Below are 21,060 nucleotides of genomic sequence, written 5' to 3'. Positions count from 1 at the left end.
AAAACCAAGCACCATGATCTCTTATGAAGAAAATTGTCCAGTAAACAAAACACTGACTCCAGCAGAAAAACAGAGGTTTTCAAGTCACTGAAATCTGCTGAGATTATGTGATAAGATACTCCAAAGCAAACTTGACTAAACTCTAAATATTCTCTTCAGTGCTTCTATTATTCCTCAGGCAGGTCCATCAGTATTTACACTCTTGTACCCTTATCACTGCCATTCTCTAACCTGTAGATATTGAAGCTATCAGAATTTAGTTTTCCAATGCCAAGGTACTCCAAGTGCTTTTCTCCAAACACTGCTGATCTTCTTAACTTTCAATTCATTCTTAAATCCTACTTCATGCAAAAAAATAGCAGAAAAATATCTGTCTCTGTAGTGAGGACCAGTGGATCAGACAAATTCACATATATACCTTACCCACCAGTGCCACACCTCTCACTCTCAAGGCAGTAGTTTGGTTGAGAGGGTTAGATAATTTACCTAAAAAGTGGGAGATAAGGGGCTTGAGGTTTTCCTTTCTGCCTGAAGGAGTTTTACTCTGTATCTACCACTGCATAGGAGAGTTCCTTGATCACCTGCTTCCATGGGCCTCAGCCAACCCTTTCTGCTGAATCTGTTACCCTTATGTAAAACATTCATTGGGACAGAGAAAGTAAATCCACATGAATGCCCTAAACATCTAGTTATAGACTGGTGTACTGCCTGGTCCAGGGCCTAGGCTGGAATGCCTTCTCAAGGGACACGTGCAGGATGAGGCATTTCAGGTGAGACAGCCACCTTTGCAGCTGCTGACAAGTCCCAACTGCGATATCTTCTGTTATCGTACAACGTGATGTAAAAGAGACAAATAGAACCTCAAATGCACCTCTTGTATGGGTTGTTTCCAGCAGACTGAGGCACTACTAGGAAAGGTACTGCAATGAGATTGTATCAGAATATACAATCATTAATAGGAGAAATTAATTAAAAATGAGTCATGTGCAGAGAACAGTTACCAGGTCTTATAGGCTGTAAGTAGATAAGGATGGCAAAACAAAGGGATTTTTTTTAAGTGGAGAATAATTCTAACAGAAGAACTAAAAGGTAAAAATACTGCGTACATTATTTCAGGCTGGAAATTAGAAGAAGGTTTTTAATGATCACAGAGTGGACACTCCATGATGGAGTTAACTTCTGCGGCAGCGGATTCAAAAGAAATGACCAAGAATGTTAGTTTCTTGCTGTATGAGAATCAAAAAGGGAAGAAAGAGCTGGAAATGTTGATAAAACTCTTCAAAAACAAAGGCTGATATAAAGAAATGGAAGACCCTTCTCAACCCTAAGTGACATCTCCTGAGCAAAGAGGTTCCCAAGAAACCCATCAAAATAAAAGGGGCTTAGCAGACAGCTTCTGGACTCAGAAGGGAGTTCTTACCTGAAGTTCCCTGAAATGAAATAATTAGAGCAGATCAGTAATCCTGAATGGAAGCAGACTAAAGCCTTAATGAACTGTCAGGAGCAGGTAGATGAATCCCTGTTTCCCCTTCCTCTTCATTGCTTGCTGTGTTATCTAAAGAAACAGATTTGTTTCAGAGTGTTATTAGTGAAATCTTGCTTCAAGTGCAATGTAACCCTCGAGTGGAAAGCACTAGCAGAAAGGAATCAAGCTAATTGAAATTTTACAGATTTCCTCCAACCAAGAGAATTGGAGGATAATATTCAATGTCTGGGGAGGGTCTGAGGTGCCCAGGGAAGTGCTGGAGTCACTGCCCCGGGAGGTGTTCAAGAAATGTTTAGATGTTGTATGGAGGGACATGGTTTAGTGGGGAAATATTGGTGGTAGCTGGATTGTTGGACTAGATGATCTTGGAAGTCTTTTCCAACCTCGATTCTATTATTCTATTGTTCTATTATTCTATTATTCTATTTTTCTATTATTCTATTATTCTATTATTCTATTATTCTATTATTCTATTATTCTACAACTAAAGAAACCAAGAGATGACCCAACAAAGTTACTGCTGTCTTTAAAACTGAGGTTCAGAAACAATTGGTGTACGTAGAGATTGCAGAAAACAGACACCATATGAAGGCCTTTGATTTCCACAAGCACTTCATCAGATTCTCTTGCAGCTCTCATTTTGAGAAAATCAGCTTCCAACCCCGTTGCCCCAGAAATTTCTTGACCCTTTCCAAGGCTGCACTCCTCCGCTTGAGTGCCTGCCTCCCTAATGTCTTCTTCCTAAGCACTTCACAACCCAGGGCTGCTTTCCTATTCTTTATTTTACAGGGCAGTATAATGTCATCTGGACTCCCAAGATGAGGCAGGAGCAAAGTAGAAATCGCACTGAGCTTCAGATGAAACAGGGGGAAGAAGGCTATCTGAGCAATGTATTTACAAAAAATCTCCTCCTCCTGGAGACCTAGAACATGCACAAGCACTCCCAGAGTAGGACAAATCTTCCGTTGCTAAATGAGGGGGTGACAGAAGGGCCACTTCTACTATAGCAGCAACTGCAAGTCCTCTCTTTCCACTGCAGCTCTTAGCTGGTTTTGCAGATTCTAGAAGAGTCAAGAGACACATCTTCCTTCTCAAATATTAAGTTAATCACAACATGTTTTACAGGATTTTTTTCCAAAATCCCTTTCCAGGCACATTCACTTCAACACATTACTCTGTGGACAACCTTCTGCAATTGGATCTATTGAATCTTTATCAGCTTGAGGCCTTCTCACTTAGTACAGTGAGTGGTGATAATTAAGTATGAAAATGCCCACGTTCCTTTGCTTAGGTTTGTGTTTCTGAGCTACACACAAATGGACAGAGACAGTAAGTCTAGTGCTGCCTGCTAACAAGCTGCATTGGCAGGATTTACAAGAAACCTACTAAGAACAACTATTTCACAAAATGTTGTGGACAAAATACTTCATTGATCCTAATACTTTCATCTCAGTTTTTCTGGAGCTGAACTTTAATCCGTTGCCTTTTTATAAAGGTGTCCTTTCAGATAGCAGGGAGGAAACAAACATTGCCATTTTCATTTGCATCTCTAATCTTCTCAGGCTGGGGTGGATCTCACCCAAAACAGCCTACTTAGTGCTAATACAAGCATGGTTACATTTATGGCTGCTATTCAGACACAGCCTTCAATAGTCATCCTTCATACTACTATGTCACTTCTGAATGCTGGCACTACTCTGAACAGGGACACTTCCAATGTAAGCACTGCAAAGCACTCTACAGCACCTGACTACTTATGAATTAAGCCTTGCTTGCACTGCAAGCAATTCCTGTAGTGACTGAAATACTCCTTTCAAATCCCTAAATAAATTCATAAGGCTGCAGAAATCTTAAGTGGTATGTGGCATCCTTTGCCTTCCCAGCCCTCCTCCTTCTCTCACAGATAAATGCAGTCTTGATTATTGCCTGCATTAAGACAAATTGTATTTAATAAAACTGAAGCTGCACACATTTTTAAAGGACAGTGGCTCTGAATTATTGTGTCCTGCCGAGGCAACAGCTCATGGTAATTGCTTGGTTCTTTGTTTTCTGTAGTGTTTTACTTATTTATTTATTTAAAAATAAATGTTTCCATATGAAAATTGAGATTCAGATAAAATTGAGATGAAGGAAACAAAGGATTGCAAAACCATTCAGAATCCCGATTAATGGTAGAAATCCCAGCAGAATCGAATTCTTTGATTCTCACATTTCTGTGTTTAGAGAGACTTCCCAGGAAGCTCATTCTCACATCAGCAGCATACCTGATATCCAGAGAGTAAATTAGCAGGAACTCACTACGGTGCCAGACTTCTATCAGCCCTTAGAGCAGAAAAGATTTACAACACGAGGCTGTATAATAAACCATCTTTATGGTGATAAATCAATTCACAGAAAGGAGAGAGGAATGTGCTCCTGTGGGCTGCTGTGGTTAAGGCAAAGGGTAGACATCAAAAAGAACATAATGCCGCATGTACTGTATACCAGCATGGTACTGCTGTGTGAGATATGGCAGTTTCTGAAACCTTTTCCGTCATTGCCCATCTTGTGACTGTGTGGATTCATATCTGTAAAGGGTTCTGACATTCTTGGTTGGGAAGTTCTGCAAAAGCACAGTTTGGCAATAATTTTTGAATGGGCAAAAGGGATTTCAAATATATTTTAGTGCTGTACGAGTTTGAAACATGTCTGAGGAGATGTATACATTTCTTGGAGGAAGCATAGCAATGAATTTCTACTGAACAGTGGTCAAAGGGTCAAAAGAGCACAATGTGACTCCTATCAAAGTGATGCGATAAGCTGGAACCACACGTCTGCAAAGGTCTTACAGAGAATAAAGATCATCATTACAGGATTAAACAGCTGTCGTGACCCCACCAGCACGTTACTCTCCCTGGAAAAGGAGAAGGGATAAAACTTAGAAAGGAACAGCATTTCAGGCACACATTCCTGAAAGCAAAGCTCTACAGTGTCTTAGTTTCAGCTGGAATGAAATTTTCTTCACAGTGCCTGATATGATGCTCTGTTTTGGTTTCAGGAGAAAAACAATGTTGATAACACAGTGATGTTTGTAGTTGCTGCCAAGCAGTGTTGTACAGAGCCAAAGCCATTCTCAGCAAAATGCCCAAGGATCTAGGAGGGAACAGAATGAGGACATCTGACTTAAACTGGCCGAAGAGATATTCCATATCATATGACATCATACGAAAGGAGTTTTGAAGGGGTGGGAGTTCATCTCAGGCTGTTCTGCTGCTTGGGGAGTGAGCTGGGCATCAGTCCAGAGGTGGTGAGCAAGTGGTTGTGTATCACCTGTTATATACATTCACATATATACAGTTATAACTATTATTGTTTTTCCCTTCTTTATTTTAGTATATAGTTTTATCTCAACCTACAAGTTCTACATTTTTCCCCGATTCTTACCCATCCCACTGGGAAGGGGTGGAGTGAGAGAGCAACTGTGTGATGTTGAGCCACCTGCTGTGTTAAACCACAACATACAGCAAATAGCAATTTTTTGTCACAGATGAAAAAGCAGACCTCATTTGCCAGATATGCAAGACACAAATCCGAACAGTAGGAAGTACCTACTTATAAACTACAAGTTTCTGTTGCTTTCAGCAACTTCTCGATCAAGGAAGAAGTGAATGGGAAGAAAAGAGTGGGATCTAGGGTCCTTGGAATTGGCGAGGGGCAAGAACTGAAAGGTGCTTGGATGTGGTTCCATTTGCACAACTATTGCATGATGTGGACATCCCCAGCCAAGGTAGTCATCCTTGGATCCCTCTACTGACAAAGAAGATAAGAGTTTCCAGAGTACAGCTCCTCTCACTCTACAGTAAACACTTAAAATGGAGATGCACTGCTATAAAATGCCTGTTTCTCTCTTTTGTCTGTAGAGATTAGGATGACCAGCTCTAGTGGAGACATCCTAAACTGTCATGAAGAATCCCACCTCAAGATTCATCCCAAGATGAATTTCCTCTCCAAATCGCCCTGCCATAATATGATACCTGCCTCAGTGACAAGATAATCCCTTACAGAAATGAAGCTCTTGGGGATATTCTTGCCTCCTGAAATAAACAAAATTTGAGAATGGTGTTTTGTAAACAAATGTGTTTGGACCTCAGAATGGTACTTAACCATTTCCACCTGTTATTATTTCAAAAACTGGTAATGTTTGTGTTCCAAGCACAAACCAGCGCTGACTATGAAAATGGGGTCACTTGCTTTTGTGCACTCAATTATTCATATGCCAGAACAAAAGCCTTAAGTATAGCTACACATCTGAATTCTTGGCACACCTGAAATCCTGAAGGATCTCAAATTTGCAAATAGCTATTTTTATCTAAACAAAAATAAATCCCCGAGGAAACTGCAAATCTCATTATGATGATTCCAATGAAACAATGCCAGCTTAACAATAGCATAAACAAAACTTGCTTCTATTTGCTTGCAAAATATAAAATTCGTAGATTTAATATGGGAAAAAGCATATGATAATGACCATGGGCCTGGGCTAGAGAGCCTACTGCTTTTTATCACATGTACAGCACCTTAGGAGAAAGATCGCACAAACTAAATATTTTACAGAACATAGCAAGACAGGCCTATGGAGCTTAGTGACATTAAGTGCTAACATATAAATATTTAACAACCTCTGCTTCCAAGAAAATTCAGTCAACATGAAACATAGATTAGGATTGTGTTTCATGAGCCTACTCCAGTATTAGCATTAATGAGATCTAAAGTGGCCAGCCAAATAACAAAATAGTTTCTAGAAAACAGCAGTTAAGCTATCTGCCATGCTGTCTTCATCTGTCTTATGATGGTCTGAGTCCAAGCTGCAGTCATTGATACTTACCCAAAAGTCACAGAAGATTAGTAAGTCAGGTGTCCTGGTCCACGGTGCTGGGCTGAAAGATAAAGTGGAATTCATTTAATCTGTTAATCAGGATTCTGACATTCAAATGCCTTATCCTGAAGCTTTTCTAACTGACATTGTGTTGAATGATAAAGTTAATATCAGTTGACAGTTTGCCAGAAGCCATTAATTTAAACTCTTGAATTTGATTCAAGGGTTGTTAATTTTCTTGCGGTCTTCAAAGAGAAGAATCCAAGTAAAAAAAAAAGTAGCACACTCTCTATATTTTCCTTTTATGAAGCAGAAAGATCATTCATAAAAGTTTCCCTACACATTTTTTTTTCCTATTTTTTTAAGACGTAGAAATGAAATTAGACTTCTGTTTATACAGTACTCTGCGCTGGCTCTGGATTTATTTTTGAAAATTGGTAAACTCACCTTCCAATTTAAATTGAATAAATAGGTGCAGCTGAGTAAATGGGCAGAGAATATATAGAAGAATGTGCGCTGTATTCAAGATTACGGAAATAAAATGAAAAACAAGATTTGATGCAATCGTGTTTTGCTTTCACATAGCAAATGCTCAACTGTGGCTGGCTGACTCCCATCAATGCCTCCAGAAACAAAGATTCCATTGCAGTCAGCAGTACTTGTGTATCCTCAAGAATTATCCAGTATCTCATGGTATTGCATCAGGAAGATGGATTTGCTGGTGAGAGTACACCAAAATCACTAACAAAATGCATCTACAATGCTTCTGTAAGAAAGTGCTCCATTCAGAAACATTTTCTTTCTCTTAAAAATAAAGAAAATCTGCAGTCCGACATAGCAAACAGCATCTGTAAGTCTTCAAATAAGGTACCTAGTAATTCTACTTAATTCTATCATTTCCTTACCAAAAGTACATACTAAGACTGTAAACCAATTCCTTTGTTTACATGAAATAATTAAGGTACTGCAATGAAATAAATTGTTTCCACAAAAAATAAAATCAAAAGCAATTGTGTGGGTCAAAAGGATTTTACAGATTTTAGTTTTTGTTAAATGGTAAAAAAAGAAGGCATACTTTTCTTAATATTGGATTTTGTCCCCTTGCTAATACAAAATATTATATAGACATACAAATCTTTATAAATATGAAATATAAAAGGAAATATATACAAATATGAAGTCTATAGTACAACAGCTTTGTGGAACTTAGAAAAAACAGATGTCTGTCTCATTCTGAAAAATAACATGTACTTTTCTGCTCGAAAGAAGCTGCATAGCCTCATTTGCAAAGAATTTTTGCCATCCCTTAAAGAAGACTTCGAGAACAACTTCTCTATTTGTTTTGAAAACCGCTGAAGATTCTGTGACAGTGCAAATACATCTTCCTAACATATATGCAAGGCTATTAAATCAAAATATTTTATTTCTTCACTGTATTTTATGCATTAGTGTTACAACATTTGGGACCTTTCTGTAATAGGAATTTAATCTGTTTTCACCAACACTTTTCTACAATATTTACAGTAATCCTTCTTGAATTATTTTCATCCACATTCCACATGAATGCTTTCCCTTTCCTGCCTGTTTGCTCTAAGAAGTCACAGATACTGGACTTACACAGTGAGATCCAGATCTCACTTTTATTAAATGGGTCAAACATTTTTTCCATATTGCGTACTTCATTATATCTCAGTATTTGGTCATAGACTCAACCACAGATCTAATCTTTACATGACAGAAGTGATATAATATACATGAACTATTTCCAACACACACAGTTAAAATGCTGCTAAAGATATTTTTTCTGCTTAGGGAAATTTGTCGAGTAAGCAAATGGGGATCCTTCCTATTACACACAGCAGAAGTTCAGGATAAAACATCCTGCTTTATCATTTGGGGCTTCATACTCTCAAGCCATTGAAACACACAGTTAGCAAACCAGTTCTTAATGTGAATATTTCATGGCTTCCAATGAGTAAAAATGAAGTTTCTACTGCACCAGGAGTGAGAGATGGCGACTGCACACTTTGCAACGGGAATATTGAGGAAGCCTCTTACTAACTCCATGTAGAGCTGCTCTGAGTTTACAGACTCCCAAAAGAGAAAGGAGACAAGAAGAAAACAAGGAGTGGAGAATGGCTGCACTATGAACATTCTTGTTCACAACAAATATGAGTGCTCTTGAGTGAACAATCATTTTATGTCAAGCTCCAATTTCATTTTCATAGACTTCTTCAAGTGTCCAGTTTGGGGCTCTATCATGAGGCAGCTTTGACAGCAATGAATCTTGGAACTCTTAGTCTATTTTATTTTGGAGAACTTTGCTGAGAGCTCTTTTAAACTCAAAGAAGTAGTGAGTTACAAGCACCAGTTAATTGATTTACTTTGCAGTGTCTTTCAGAAATGTAGTAGGAGTTACACTGATACACAAAGTTCCAGCCTAAGACATTTTCCAGATTTCATCTAACTGTCAGGATCTTTCACCCCCGTTTTCCCCTCTGCTGTTGACACAAGCTCGCATGAAATGCTCAAATGCAGCATCAAATTCCCAAAGAAGAGTCATTTATCCATTTCTAGCATGAATCAGCATGAATTCTAGACTTGGATTTCTTGTTAGCCTTTAAGAACGCATATTTAAAGCAGGTAGTTTGTATAAATAAAAGAATCACAGTCATAGAACTGTTTCAGTTGAAAGGGACTCTACAAAGTCACCTAGCCAAACTCCCCTGCAATGAACAGGAACTGATCTCCTGGTAGATCAGTGTGCTCAGAGCCACATCCATCCTGATCTTGAATGCATCTAGAGATGGGGCATCCACCACATATCTGGGCAAACTGTGCCAGTGCCTTACCATCCTTATTGTAAAAAACTTCCTTATATCCAACTGAAATCTCTCCTGTTTTAGTTTGAAATCATGTCCTCCTGTCATATCACAACAGTACCTGCAAAAATGTCTGTCTCCTTCTTTCTTATAACTCCCTTTAGATACTGAAAAGCCACTTTCAGATCTACCCAGAGCCTTTTCTTCTCCAGGCTGAACAGCCCCAGCTCTCAGCCTGTCCTCACAGGGAGGTATTCCATCCCTTGGATCATTTTTATGTTGGACATGCTCCAAGAGGTCCATGTCTTGTCTGTACTAAAGACTCCATATCTGGATGCAGTACTCCAACACAGAGTTGTTTTCACCAACACAGAACAGAGCAGCAGGATCACCTCCTTTGTCCGGCTGACCACGCTGCTTTTGATGCAGCCCAGGATACAATTGGCTTTCTGGGCTGTGAGGGCCCACTGTTAGCTCATGTCCAGCTTGCCTTTCATCAGAACCCTGAGGTCTTTTTCACCAGGGCTGTGCTCCATCCATACCTCCCCCAGCTTGTACTGATGGTGAGAATTGCTGTGACCCAGTGCAAGATCTTGCACTTAGACTTATTAAATCTCACGAGGTTCACTCAGACCCAATGCTTGAGCTTGTCTAGGTCTCTGAATGGCATTTTGTCCCTCAGGCGTGTTGTCTGCACCACACAGCTTGGTGTCATCCACAAACTTGCTAAGAGTGCACTCGATCCTACTGTCTGTGTCACTGATGAAGGTATTAAAGAACATCGGTCCTAGCACATGCTCCTGAGGGACTTTTCTTGTCACTGATCTCCATTCAAACATTGATCCATTGACTACTATTCTCTGGATACAATCTTGCAACGAGTGAAGTTGACAAGTAATCCAATTTCTATAAATGTCTGCCTTTGCTGAAATTCTAGCCTCAAGAAACTGTAGATCTTCCTAGGTAGACAGTTATGTATCCAAGGAACAGATCTCCGGGTCATAATTATGCACAAATACCATTGAATAAATGTGATTGTATGTAAGTTTTCAATCTTTGATCATATTCTGGGATTTGATTATATCTAACAATTAGTCCATTTCCTGGTATGTCTGAATACAATGTAGAATGTCCAGTGTCCAACCCTCCATATGTTCTATCAGCCCATATACATCCCAAAGAAACCTATTCCAGCACAATCATTGTCTGAACAAGACCAACCCTGTGGGTTTACTTCTCCTTAGCATCCATTTACAGTTAGCAGAGAAAAATAATGTCCGTATTGTGGACTTGAAAAGTTGTGCAAGAGGAATTTCATCCAATCTAATTTACTCAGGCAGGATGTGCCTGCCAACCAGCTTTCTCTGAAGGTGGGACCATAATACAGACTAAATGAGGCAGGGGTTAGGGACATTGACATAGTTTAAATGGTCAACAAAACAAAGGCCTTCATAAGATCAAAGAAAATCCCAAATTGGAAGGCACCCAAATGGTCAACACTCAATTCCACTTTCACTCACTGAACCCATAATCAGCAAGGCCCAAGATGAGGTAAAAATTCCTCTCCTTTCTCTTAAAGTACCACAGGTATTTCAGGTGCAAGACTAATTAGGTACAGTTTGTTTTCTTCTCTCCAGTCTCCCATTTATCTCTCTTTGCTGTGATGAGATGAAAGGACAAACTATGCCTCTCACTGTGAGAGGAACATCACTCCAGAGCAAAGTCCTACAGGACAAAATTGTTCATTATACAGATTACTGAAGTGATTCCAGTGATGAGCTACCCTGCACAAACAAGGATGGCTTCTAAGAATTAATAATTCCAACGCCCAAACACCTGGAGACGTGGATTTGGTTCCATTGTCAGCAACTTTTGCTTGACTGATCCATTTAACACTGGAAACAAAGAGAAGTGTAGCAATAGTGCAGTATGTATATTTTATAATCAATCAGCAGTACTGACAAGATCCAAAAATACCAGGAGAGGATCAGGACCATACAACATCAGCAAGACTTTGTAGGAACTGGAATGAACTATGCCTAGCAAGTCAGACAACATGATAATTATGACCAACAACTTCTAGTAGATGCTGTGAGGGTCTAGCAGCATGTGGCTGTGCCTTAGGTCTGTTCTGGAACAGTTCCTCTGTCAACAGTCTCTCAAGGTGGCCACCCCAGCAAAAGGAACAAAATCTCAAGCATCCATGTGCTGCTTGAGTCTTGAAAGTGGAGACATATAGAGGATACTTCACTGTATATGATCCTGGGAGATGGCTCCAGAGAGCTTAGGTTTTTGAGTTCCCCGCAAGTCCTGTTTTCCAGGATTTTAAAAACATCAGTATCTGATTAGAAGATTCACACTTCTGACTTGAGTTATTGTTTTAATAATAATAGAACTAAAGCTAGTAGTGGCCATTGAGCACTTCAGTAAATTAAAATTTCTGGAACTACCTTTAATTTTAGGTAGCAGATGGAACTGAATTTTTGTGCACAGAAGAAAAGGGAATGAAAATATTTTTAATAGAAATAAAATGTTGCTTTACAGCAACAGCACTACAGAGACAAAAGAAATGTAGTTTAGCAAAATCTGTGCCCAGGAGACCCAGTGGGAAGCTCAGTGAGTGTGACAAAGGGGATTAAGGGAAACAATGTCAGAAATACAGCTTGAGCAAGTGACAGGTCACAGGAACTTCAGGCAGCTGCTCTTGAACCAAAATGAAAGCCCCATGTTATTACCTGTCCTTATGCGGTTCTCAGGGGTCTCAGACTGCAGACTGCACCTGGAGAGATATTGTCTTCTATCTGAAGCACCCACAACTCTTCAGGGAGTCCACTCAGCTGTTATATCTTGTGACAACAACACTTCAGCCTGACTGTGCCCATGAGAACTGCATAAAAATAGCTGTTCCTGTGCATCTCTCAGTGCCACTCCCTGCGTGTTTGTCACTTAGGGTTGAGCTGCAGCTCACTCAGCCATCACAGAGCATTGCCAACCTGCAGCCTGGGGCCAGCTCCCATCCCAAGTCATGCAGGCAGCTGGTCAGAGATCAGACAGTGAGTTTACCCCACTGTGTGGCCTCTGCATGGTGTGATTTGTGGGTTACACAATTTTCCTCCTGCTGCTATACAGAGGCTGTGGTTTTACCTGTCACACCCTCTTCTGGTCTGTGTCTCACGTTCAAACACCCATCAACTACTTCACTGTGCTTTCATTTTGTGTTATTGGTTTTTTTTGATGGTTAGCCAGAGCAAAGTTCACGCAATGTGGATCATCACTGTATTAGCACCATCCGGAAAAATTTCTGCATAGGAAGTACTACTGCACTGAAATAGGACTTTTCTAAATGTCAGATGAGTATTCAGCCGGTTGAAGCTGCTGTTTAATTATCCATGCTAAACACTAAATGCACACACCAGTAGTAAAATGGATATTTAGCCATTTTTATGGAAAAGCACATTGAAATTTCCAACACTGGTCTTCCCATTGGTCTTCCCTTCTTTTCTTTCTCCACATCTGACCACAAGATTTATTTGTGAATTGAGAGCTAAAAAACACATTAACATGAACCCAGGATATTATTCACTTCCAAATGAGCAAGACCAAGAATAAAAATAGGTATTAGAAGATTGCCACCATGCCGTTACAAAAAGATAAATATTACAGCTACAAATATTTAGTGTTATCACAACATGAAGTTAATATATTGTTGGGGTGGTTTAATAGACAAAGATAGATCAGACAAGTTACTATGGTGAAACTCAAGCTTGCTGTCTCTGTTTTACATTAAAGAAGACTCATAAACTAAAGAGATTTCAAATATCATCCCCTTGTTCCTAATACCTGTCTCTGCATTCTGTTTAACTTTGCATTAGTCGAGTAAAACACTGAAAATCATTTATTTTTCTTTGTCATATACTTCAGCCTTCACACAAGCTGGATAAACATGTGTACCAAGGGACTTGAAAAAGGAGACTCACTGGGGAAGGACAACAGCATCTCTTAATTTACAGAAATCATTTGAAGAGTAGCAGTGAACTGTGGAATATATTAATTCTCCTCAAATCCCAAACTTTGTTCACAGAAGAGTTTGAAGAAGAGCAACAGATACAATGATGAACACATCAGTAAAGAGTGGGATCATTACCTGTTATTCCCTGCCATTCTACTCTTATTCCACACAAAAGTAAAAAAGATATCCCCAAATCTCCATAATGTTCAAGATACCGCATTTCTTTTCTACTTATGCCAATACCTCAATTATACAAAATTTAAAATGGTCCACTATGGAATGGAACTGACCATACACTGCAAAGTTGAGGGAATTAAACCAGAACAGTGATGCTAAGAGAGACTGTTCCTCAAGATGGAGAAAAAAGTCATAACAGAAAAAAAAAGCTTATCCATTGAGAAAATGGCCCAAAGCAGAAAGCTCTGCACTCCTTCCTTACACCCGTGATGAAAACATGCCCAGAGGTGGAAGGAGATGTAGCCATGCTGAGTTAAAGGCCTTGCAGGGAGCAACACAATGGCCAGGTACCAGCGCCTTCTTACCTCCAGCCTTACCAATACAGGCTTCCCACCAATGCTTCCTCTCCTTTTTGAGACATCCCAGCACTCAGGAAGTGGTTTGAGTCCATACTGGTGTGCATCTGCGCATAATTATATGTCTAGCTAATTCTTAGTCATGTCTATTGGATCATGATTATTAAAATATATTGCACCAGCAAGTTACACCAATGCATTTTAACCCAGGCTTTTGCAGATGCAGGAACAACTCTTTGGTGAAGAGCTTTTTATTTCCCACTTTGTTTTTACTTGAGGGCACTTGGACAAGTAAGCAATGGCAGTTCTTGAACTTCTCAGCCCGTGGTAATGCAGAACCAAAACCCAGCCTGCAATGCCCGCAAACTCCACTCAGTCGTAGTATCATACAATTGTTTGAGTTGGAGGGTGTCCTTAAAGGCCATCTGGTCCAATTCCCCTGCAGTGAACAGGGATGCCTACAGCTCTATCATGTGCTCAGAGCCCTGTTCAGCCTGATCAGTGTCTCCAGGGATGAGACATCCACCACCACTCTGAGCAACCTATGCCAGTACTTCACCATCCTTACTGTAAAAATCTTTTTCCTTATATCGAGTCTAAATCTCTCCTGTTTTAGTTTAAAACCATTTCCTCCTGTCCTATCATCACAGACCATGCATCTGTCCCCTTCTTTCTTAGAGTTCCCCTTTAGATACTGAAAGGCCTCTCTCAGCTCTCCTTGGTGCCTAAAAATCTCCAGACTGAACACCCCCAGTTCTCTAAGCCCATCCTTTTCATTTCTCCCTATAGGAACATCCCATTATACTTGGGGCTGGTCAGTAGAAGTGATCCAGGCCACCGCCCTCCAGCCTCTTGCAGGCTCAGGCTTCTCAGGAAGCCTCTTAGCAGAGCCACACAGTCACGCACCATCACAGCACTTGCCATATGAGTGGAAAGCAGTTTTTGGTTATGTGACACTATGCGTAACTTGTGCTCTTTCTGTTTCTTCCCACACATCATTGGTATTATTTGGATTAAACTCCTGCTACTGATCTCTTCCTGAGAAGCTAGCAGAGCAGATGTTGTTAGGAACATACAAAATGGAAACGGGGCACATTTGTTGTTAATGGGCTATGCAGATTTTTGTAAGGCAGAACTGAGGAAACCAGCCCACTGCTGTTTCTGGCTTTGCTGGCCGGATGTTTTCAACACAATGTTTGCACACAGAAAAGCCAAGTCCTATGACTGTGAAGACTAGCACAGCAGAGGCTTGGTTGGGGAGTGCTATAGCAAATGCCTGAGCAGTGCATGTGGAAGTGCTAAAGCGTAGGTATTCTTGCCTTTGCCAGATATTAGAAATCCTGTGCATCAGTTACCTTGTAGAAGGGGTAAATGATGCTTGCAGACTGGGAGACAGAAACATAACAACAAAACAAATATTAGGAATGACAGAAAAGTAATGGTAGCAATTGGTAGGCAACATCAGCCTGCAATCCCATCTTAATGCAGTATTTCTCTAAGAAGCATGGTCTCCACTTCTCCTTAGAAGATAAAGGAAGACAGAAAGGAGCTCTTACATAAAAAGAATGTATCATGTGTAGTACTCTGAAGGGCTACTGCACAGAGACAACTAAAGGATGTCATTAAGTCACCTGTATGTTGTCGTGTGCTATTGGAGAGATGTACTATCTTTTATTAGACTAGTTCAAAGCCCTGAAGAAAATAGATAGGCTTCAGGACACACAAGCCATCTCCACTCTGACAGAGAGTCATTAAGCTTCAAGCAGAACACTGAGTAAGGGCAACAGCTCAGCACTTCTGCTACAGGATCAGGAAAGGAACAAAGTAAAATTCAGAGATAGAGAACCCAGACGCTGCAGGCTGGCTCTGATCTGACAAACTGGCTCAGAGAGTGCAACACCACCAAACAGTTAACAAATCAGCTACGAGAGACTTATCCTAAGTCCTTCTTATAAAACTGTTTGGGGTAACATAAGTCAGACTCATTGGAATTTTTTTAAATGAACTAAAACCTTCAGTTGTAAAAAAAACTAAACGATGATTATAACAATCACAAGGCTAGTGCAGACAGTGGTTGATTTAGTAAAAGAGAAATTTTCTGCTCATTCTGGCATAGGTCATAAACTAAACCAAGCCAGCCTGTCTGAATTAAAACACCAAGTACTTGCATGTGCACATGTGAAGATACTGCACTTGAAAGGTAAAGCAAAAGTTTGAAAACCTTAAAACAGACCGGTCTGGTTCCGGTGAAATCAATGGTAAAGCATGAAACTCTGATGGAAAATACAGATGCAACACAAATTTTTGCATATAAAACCACTCAATTTTGGTTGAAGAATGCAGTTTTTTGATATCTGAAAGCATGGTAAAACCATCCTACTTTGTATCTCTTCCTAGCAACACGAACCAAGAAGCTGTGTCCTGCCCTTTAACTGGCCCTTTAACACGCAAGTGTTTGATGTCAAGACACCTGACAGTGACTGCCATATCAGAAAGATGGTTGCTGGATGTTTTCCTGGCAGCTACATTTCAGATAACTCTCTGTTTTGCCATCTAATCACTGGCTACTGTGCTGACTTGCTCTCTTCATTAATCTTAGCTTTCCCAGAGACACGGTCACGTTTTTTTGTTGTTGTTGTTTTTTATTTTTATTTTTTGCCAGCTCTGTCTTTGCTCCAGAATTCAGTGTTTGGACCTGAAACTTAGCATTTGGTGAGCTGGGACCAGTGGTATCATGACCATCCCACACTTGGGCAGAGGCTTGGGCAGGTAGGCATAAAGCAGACCGTGAGAATCAGAGAACTCTAATTCTTCCTGGAACTGCACAGATGTGTCTGTCCCATTTATTTTGTTTTCTGTACTAATAAAGTTACAGCTCGTTATAAAAATTGTATGCCATGTCTTCAGCTGGAGGGGCAAAGGAAATCCTCGGAAGAGGGAAGCTTAATTTTTTTCTATTAAAAATGAGAACTCTTCTTCTTTTGCTAAAATCCTTTTATCCTTCATTTGCCAATTTCCATTTGGTTACAGTCTCTTCAAATCCACTTCTCACTCTGCAGTCAAAAATGTACTAAGGATTCCAAAAGGGCAGGGCCATGGGGGAGGGGAGAGCTGACAGGAACAAGAAATTATTTCCTCCAGCATTTCACGATCATTTTCTAAGTACTTCTTTTGATTTTTCTTCCTTACACCCAAGTAACTTCCCTGCATAAGCAAGAACAGATGTTGCAACAAGCAGAGTTCACTCTTTGACCCCGAGATCTCATTGCTTCTTTTCTCTGGTGCGCATTTGGATTCAGAACGAAAACCCTACAAAAATGCACGGGGGTGGGGTGAGATGTGAGGCAGGGTTAGAATCTAATTTTGGAAAGTCTTCCCTAGCAAACCCTGCCCAAGTTCCACTTGTCTCACTTTCTTTGTGAATGTCAAAGCTCCAGAAGCTGAAGGCATCCAAAGCGTGCTCAGACACCACACTGAGCAGTATCATATTAGAGCATCCAAATGCATAAATTAAATCTCCTCTGCAAGACTGTGTGCAGAAGACATGACCTATTGCCATTCCTACTGCGCACAGCGCACAAGCAGATGACAGCCCCTTGTCTGCATTAGCCCCATGCACGAACCCCTCCGCGAAGAGCTGTCTTGCAGATCTGTACCTCTTTCTTCCACACACACATACAAAATCTCCTACCAGCAATTTAAAAATTGCTTCCCCTCACTGTCTTTTATGCTGCTGAATGAGTAGCACTGCCAGTGACATGTGGATGACAATGTTGGGTCCTTGCCCCTACCAGCATCAGCTCACACTCCCTGGGAACACCCATTGCAAGAGCTGAGAGAAAGAAAAACAAACAAGAAAACCAATGCAATTACAGCCATTCTATCTCAGCACATAATTCTGAACTTTTTATAGCTCTTTGTCTGGCCTGGCTTTGTTTGCTCGGAGGACCCTTCCCCTGGGAAATTGCTTCTCAGCCAAATACCCTGTCAAAAATTTTCTCAGCAACCGCAGTTCTCTGCTCTTTTCTTTTCTTCTTTAGGTCTCTTTTGACATATCCAAAATGCAATTCTCTATCCTTCCTCACATATATATCCTTGAGTATTTGTAGACCTAAGGTGTTTGTCCATCTTCATCACCTAAATCCTTTGGTTTCTTACAATCCGTGTGTAAGGTTTGGCTTTCTAAATCTCGACACTGAATATAATTTACAATGAATTTAAACTCATTAAAATATGGGTCATTTGTTTACATATATTCCCCATTAAAAAGGAAAAAATAAAGCAATATTTAACAGATGCAGAAGGGTGCCTTGGAAACTAATATTGTCTAAAATGAAAGAGCATTTTCTGAGAAGGGAGAAAAGACTGGAGATTAGAGCTGGCAGCTCTCCATTGTGTCACCACTTATTGTCACAGAATCCAACAAGAGACGGCTCCTGCCATTTCCTTTTGATTTCTCTGTGTAAATCTGCTCTCACCTAAATCTTGACCACATGACGGTACAACTCACATTAAACTGATTATTTCTGTCTGAGCTCGGTGTAGACGAGGCAGTCTTAACTTCCACATAAAGAACACCCCTTCTAGAAACATCGCCATTTACTGCAGAAGGAGATTTCACATCCCTAACAGACCCCTGCACTGTATGTTAACTTCGTGATGATAAACTGGGAGAGGACAGCTCAGCCTTGCATCTGCGTTGATCAAAATGTCCAGCTAAGGTAGCCAGACCCACAAATCAACCTAAAAATCTACATGTTTCAGATACTACAGAGTAGATTAAGATTTTATCAAGCTGTAGTTGTAGTTAACCAAGCTCCACTGCAATGCAAGGGGATAAAGGAAGATCCACGAGCTATTGATCTGACAATCCCTGACAGGCAGAGTGCACACATTGAAAGTAAGAGCTTTGACTTTGCACAGGAGAATGAATTCCCTGATTGCAGAGTTTTCTCTTAGTGATAGTTAGGCTTCCCTCTTCCTGCAGATACAGCATGTATCTGGAGAAAGCAGTGCATTTTGAGGGTGGGACTATAAGCAAGCTGGATTAGCTAAAGCACTGAGTATCCTGCTGGTGGATTCAGCATGCTGTCTCACTGTCCCCTTGGAGCAGCAGAAGTAGGGTTGCATTTCCTCCTTTCTCTAGCCTCACAGCTGCTGGGTCAAAGGATATTTTAAATCCACTGATCAAGCAAAAATTTATAGCAAAACGCAATCAGATGCATTTTACTAATCTATTGCAGAAGATGCTGACATCATAGAAATGCAGGATTATAGTTCTTTTAATCTGGAAAATTAAGTTATATTAGAAGAAAGCAGATAAATCAGTCAGACCAAGTATGTGAACAGTTGTACAATTTCAAGAAGGAAAGCCTCTTTATAGCACGGACATGACCCAAAGTGATTTAGAAAGTCTTATTAAAAGGAACAGGATGCAGCATTTCAAATGTTTCACCATCTCTAGTTTTAGGATAAAGATTTCAGGAACTCACAAAATTAAGCTGTTCACATTTTTGGTTGCACGTCGTCTCTGAAGCCACAAGGAAGTAGCTATCATCACTTTATTTGATTTTCCCTCTCAGGTTTGTGGTATGCTGTTGGACTGCACACAAGAATGGAGTCCAAACATTCCCAATTTAGAATTTCATGTATGAGCTTATGCAAGTTTCAAGCATTTCTGAACAGCCTAAATGCTGTGGGGCAGGATTCTGCTGCGCTGGGTAGTGTACACACCAGGACTGCTTTGAAAAGCTCAGAAACCGAGAAACATAAGAACCTGTCCTTGCAACCACATAGCCAAGGGACTGCACTGAAAGACCACGATAACCAACAGAACACCCAATGTTCTCAAAGGAAGAATGAACACGAAACTTCTCAGTAAAGCTGGGGGAAAGGATTCTGGGAAGTCAAGCCAAGGGAGTCAGAAAGATCATGTATCATTTTTTGTGAGCTTTGAACAAAAGCAGTGGGCTGTGTGACCAGACTTACAGAATGACTAGAAGAGTCTGAGTAGTACTGCAACAAACACTCATTTTGATGGCACCTTGACTGGCGTGATTTGGACTCAAACTTCATTTGTACTGTCCTTTCTTGTATGTTCACAATACACCACATCGTCACATGCGATCTACCCTTCTAGTTTCACTTTTATATCTGTCTTTTTAAAATGTATGCACTCTTCAACAGCCAATCTAGGCAATGTAGCTATTATAACTTATTTCTCTTATCCTTCTATAATCTGTTTGCACTGCAAGAGTAGAAGTTCTCTATATTTTTTCCCATTTACTTGATTTTCATATCTGTACATATTGAATATAAGCATAGAAACTATGAAAGTGTCTGCTGAGTTTGCTTTTCTGATCCAAAGATCACATTTCTAGTTTCATAATCTGAAACCACAAAGGAGAGAAATACAATTATTTAAGACAAGTCTACAGGAATGTTTTCCGTCTACAAATACGATCGGTATGACAAAGATTTTCTAGAAAATTAAAGCTGGGTACCATCTTCATAGTTTTGTCAGACTTTTACACCTCTATGGTACAGGAAGATTCTTCTGAGAATCAGTGAAATTTCCAATTCTTTGAATGTTTTTGCCAACACTAGTAATTGTATTTCCAATATTTCAGTGAAAATTTGGGATTGCCACTGGCCCTCATTTGAAGGTGTTTTATTCCAGAATCCTTTCTAGTACCACGTGTATCCACATAGCACACTCTTCTGTTACTTACATCTATTTAGTGCAGGCCTAGCATCTCCCAGTATTGAGTCGTCACTTGGTTCGTAAAAACTTTTATTGTTTTTGTTGAAGCAAATTTCATATTCTTCTCTAATGTTTTTCTGCCTGTTCTCAAATCATTCTCTCTTACCATCTCTTTGTTTCACGCTTACCTGGATAACATCTGTTTTCTTTCTTATGCTCCAGCCTCAGATGATGTACACGATGCTATATTCTTTTTCTGCTGTAGCTGCTCTCTCTTTTTCCTTCATTGCCTGCACTCTTATTGTTCTATATGAGATTCTTCAGCACATTCATTTCTCTTTACTAGGAAAACTCTGTCTTTTCCCTTTGGCCATGTTTTACACCTCAGTTCCCCTCAGCTAGCAGAGTAACTTCCAAATTTCTGGAAGATGACATTGCCTCTATGTAAAGCTTCTTCCAAATCTTGCTAAACCCACTGCTTTCTGGCTGGAGTACTTCCTCCATTTCTGCAGCATCTTTTACCAAACAAATGAATGTTAGGAACCCAGTTCGAAAGTAGACTTATGGCTTCAGCAATTTTCTTTCCCCCTAGGACCTGCTCCATTTTTGTTTCAGTTGCCACATCCCTTTCTCTTCTCAGTTCCTAATAGAA

At 40.1% G+C, this 21,060-nt stretch overlaps 1 protein-coding gene across 1 annotated transcript in view; it reads left to right on the top strand.

The window, feature by feature from the left end:
• The window catches only part of LOC104917584 (neurobeachin-like), a 34,966-nt gene that overhangs the window by 843 nt on the left and 13,063 nt on the right, over positions 1-21,060 (top strand). The gene's annotated exons all lie outside the window — the stretch shown is intronic.

The sequence above is a fragment of the Meleagris gallopavo genome, chromosome 1 (assembly GCF_000146605.3).
Source record: "Meleagris gallopavo isolate NT-WF06-2002-E0010 breed Aviagen turkey brand Nicholas breeding stock chromosome 1, Turkey_5.1, whole genome shotgun sequence".
NCBI lineage: Eukaryota > Metazoa > Chordata > Aves > Galliformes > Phasianidae > Meleagris > Meleagris gallopavo.
Note: the sequence above shows the minus strand (reverse complement) of the source record. Positions and strands in the feature narration are given on the sequence as shown.